Here is a 4,094-nt window from a genome sequence, read left to right on the forward strand (position 1 = left end):
CGTTGTCACTCATCTTTATCACATGAAAATCAGCAGGGTATAAAAAATTATGAACTTTTACTATCACATTTTCTAATACTCCTTCAGGGCTAATGCATGATCTATCAGCTAGTTGGATTACCACTTTCGTATCAGTCATTCTCGCTCCTACCAGTTTTTTGTATATGGAAAGCGGTAACACATTAATAGATGCACCTAAATCACACATTGCATGCTCGATTCTGACACCTCCTATAGTGATAGGTAAGGTAAACATACCTGGGTCAGTTTGCTTTGAAGGCATTATCCTTTTCTGAATTACTGCAGATACATTCTCCCCGATCACGATCTTCCCGTCAGATTTTGCCTTGCCTGCAACGAATTCCTTAATGAATTTGCTGAACGGGGGAAGCTTCAAAGCCTCCAGGAACGGGAGGTTGATCTCCAGCTTTCCAAAGATCTCCATGAAATCCACGGGGTTGTCCTTTTTCTTCTTGGCATCTCCTCGGTAGGGAAAAGGTTTCACCCTCTTTATCGTGTTGGTAGGATCTTCCTTAGAGGGTTCTTCCGCCTCTCCTTCTTCTTTTTTTTCAATTTCTACCTCAGGCTCTGGGTCTAAGAAAAATGGGTCTGCCATCCGAGGTAACGATCCTCCCAAGTCACCGGCTTGAAGATCATCCTCTGCTCTAACTTCTTCTTTTTGCTGGACCGGGTGGATAACCTCTTCGCTCCTTGGCACTGACATTTCATCATTTTCCTTCAGCTTGGGTCCTTCATATGCTTTCCCAGATCTCAGGGTAACCTGGCTGATGTTTGCCCTTTCTGGTGGCTTTACTGAGGCTGGAATCCTTCCCTCATTCCCTCGCATGTCGCTCAGGGACGTTGCGATCTGAGATAATTGCTTCGACATCAGATCCATCGCGGCCTTGTGTTCCTGCTGAGCATCCTGGAGTTTGTGAACCACGTCATTGTTTGCCACCAAGTTGTTTTGCATGTGTTGTTGAGAATTCACTAGGTCATGGACCATATCATCCAGATTCCTCTGGGTCCGAGTGTTCTGTTGACTGCCACTTGGCCCTTGACCATGATTTGGTCCACCCCCTTGATGCGGGCGAAAGTTTCCTTGACCTCCTTGGTTATTGTTGTACTGATTCCCTGGCCCCTGATAGTTGTTGTTCCTCTGGTGTGGGGGTACATATGAGCTTCCCTGGTTATTTTGGTTCCTATTGTTCCAGCTGGATTGATTTCCTTGACCTCCTTGGCTCCAATTACCTTGTACTCCTTGATTCCAGTTGCCTTGCCCCTCTTGACTCCTTCCGGACCAGTTGGGTTGGTTCCCTTGGTTTCCTTGGTTTCCTTCCGAGTTAGTAATCTGGAGTTGAGGGTTTTGATTCCCCTCGGACCACCTGAAGCATGGATTGTCCCTCCATGGAGCGTCTTTGATTCTCCACTGGTTCCAATTGTTGCCTTGATTATTTTGGTTCCAATTTCCTACTGCATTTATATGGGCTGGATAATCCATCCCTCCTTGAGATCCGCAATAATTGTAACCATCCTCTGGACCCAGTGCTTGTTTTTCTTTCTCTGTTGGACCCGGTGAATCGTTCTTCCCTAGGGCAGTTAGGATAGTTTTCTCGAGCTGCTCCATTCTGACATCCATCCTTGCATCCACTCGGGCATCCACCCTTTCTTCATTTTGCACTGTGACTGCATCCGCATTCCCTCTCCTTAGAATGGTACGAGGTGAATCGTATGCCTTTTTTGCATCAATTAATCTTCCCAGTATCTCTCGGGCCTCGCTCACCTTCCTCTTGGTGAAATTTCCTCCACTAGCGGTGTTCATCAGATCTTTGGACTCAGGTTTCGCCCCTTCATAGAATAGATAGTAGGTTTCGGCTTCCATCATCCGGTGGTTTGGGCAAGCGTCGAGCAACCCCTTGAACCTGGACCAATACTGACTCAACGATTCATCATATTCTTGCTTACATTCTTGGATCTCCTTCTTGAGAGCATTCGTTTTGTTAGAAGGGAAGAAGTAATCCAAGAACTCCAACTTGAAGTCTTTCCACGTATTGATTGAGTCGGGTGGCAGCCTTAACAACCACGTGTTAGCCTCCCCCTTTAGCGCGAACGGGATCGCGCGTAATCGATAATCCTCCTCTGTTGCATCGTTGGGTCTCTTCTGAATGCTGCAAAGCTTACTGAATTCATTGAGGAACTCATAGGGGCACTCATTCCTCCGACCCGAGAAAGTGGGGAGAATGCCCAGCACATTAGTTTTGATGTCGATCGCCCTCTGGCGCTGGGTAGAGACGATGGCCTGGGCAGGCTCGCCATCTAAATGGGCAGTGAGCCAGCCGATCTCTGGGTCGTCGTCGCCTGCGTTGGCCATGCTCTCAACGCTTTCCTCCTCTGTTTCTGAGGTTGACTTTGGTTCCTTCTTAACTGACGAAGTTGACTCCTCGTCGCTCTCCGAACTCAGGTGAACTGGATCCCCTGTTGTAAGCCCCGATCTGGTGGTAACTGGGAATATAGTTTCCTTGACCCGCCAACTAGTCTGGGCGCTTCTCCAACCAGGTGAGTTGTTCCAGTGTCCGAACCGGTAGCTCCTGTTCATAAACTGAAAAAAGAAACAAAAGAAAACATGTTAAATAAATTATTTACACCAAAACATTCGCAAGCACACTAATAACACCATGCATCCCCGGCAACGGCGCCATTTTGACAGGTCCCTAAGAGTGCAGTGCAGGTTTGTACTGTGATATGTGTCACTCGATCTAACAGGTCCAGAGGATTCGACTAGACTTCGAAGGCTAGAAGATCGTGGAACTATCAGAAAGGGGTCGTTGGGTGCACTCTGTCCCTTCAAAAACCTCAACCCACTATACTATAACTTAGCACAGGGAAGTAAAGGATCGATCCCACGAGGAAGTAGGTGTTACGAAACTGCATTTGAGGATGTTTTGGAAAAGAAAGGGGTTGGCTGCTGCCACGCAATTTTTGTGGGTCGAGAACTTAAAACTACTGGGTCTGAGAGATAAGCGAAACTTTACTCTACCTATTGGGTCTAATAGATCAGAAGAACTTTACTCTACCTATTGGGTCTAAGAAACGAAAGCGTACGGAACATACATGACTCAGAGAAAATGAGATATTTTAAAGTTCTAAGACAACTGGAGTAAACTTAACTAGACAGACTTTCCTAATTTGGACAGACAAGCATAAAGCGAAAAGCAAGACAAGTTTCCTCAAACTACCAGGGTCTGGAAAAGCATGCAGAAAAGTAAAAGAGACAAAGTAGATCGTACTGACAGGTCTAGCAGATATGCAGAAAAAGTAAAGTACATGCAGAAAAGTACTGACATAAAGCAGATCTGGTTCTAACTACCAACAACTTCATCTTCTTCGGGAATCAAACGAGAATAGCAGAGAAAACAGAGTATTAAACACCATGAAAACAAAGCAAACTTCTAGATCTAGACTTAAAATGAGAAATTAAAGCCTAAACTAACAGATCTACGCTACTGGACCTAAAGGATGCAAAAACAGAAAGTAAATAGCCATACTCATGCATAACGTAAACATCAAGCACCAAATATGCGAAACTTCAACTCCAAAACACCCGATTCAACAAATCCAAACATCTCCATATGCAAATCCCCAACCTCCAACAACAAAACAACAGATCTCAGCTCCAAACATCCAACAACAAACAAGAACGAAAGCTAAAAACAAGAGATTAACATAAACTCAGAGATATCCAACCAAAAGCAAACATAAACTTCCATAATAACTAGAAATAGGTCTGAATCCAGTAGATCAAAGCAAGAAACTAGAGTTGCGAAACTTAAAAACCAACAAGGTACTAAACGAAAGCAAATAAAATTGTTTCTTCGCCTCCACAAGGCGGTGTTACACAGCAAAATAACAATGATGACGATGAGAACCACGGTGGCCAGAATCCTCCATGTCCAAGTGCGCAGCAGTCGAAGATGAAAATTTGAAGTATGGAACTAGAACTAGAGCTAGGAGAGCGTAGAAGTGGCTGTTCACGGATGTCTTGTTCTTCAAGGTTGAGCTCTTTATATATGTGAGGCTCTGATCCCTAGGGTATC

This window comes from Salvia hispanica, chromosome 5 (assembly GCF_023119035.1).
Source record: "Salvia hispanica cultivar TCC Black 2014 chromosome 5, UniMelb_Shisp_WGS_1.0, whole genome shotgun sequence".
NCBI classification, from domain to species: Eukaryota; Viridiplantae; Streptophyta; class Magnoliopsida; order Lamiales; family Lamiaceae; genus Salvia; species Salvia hispanica.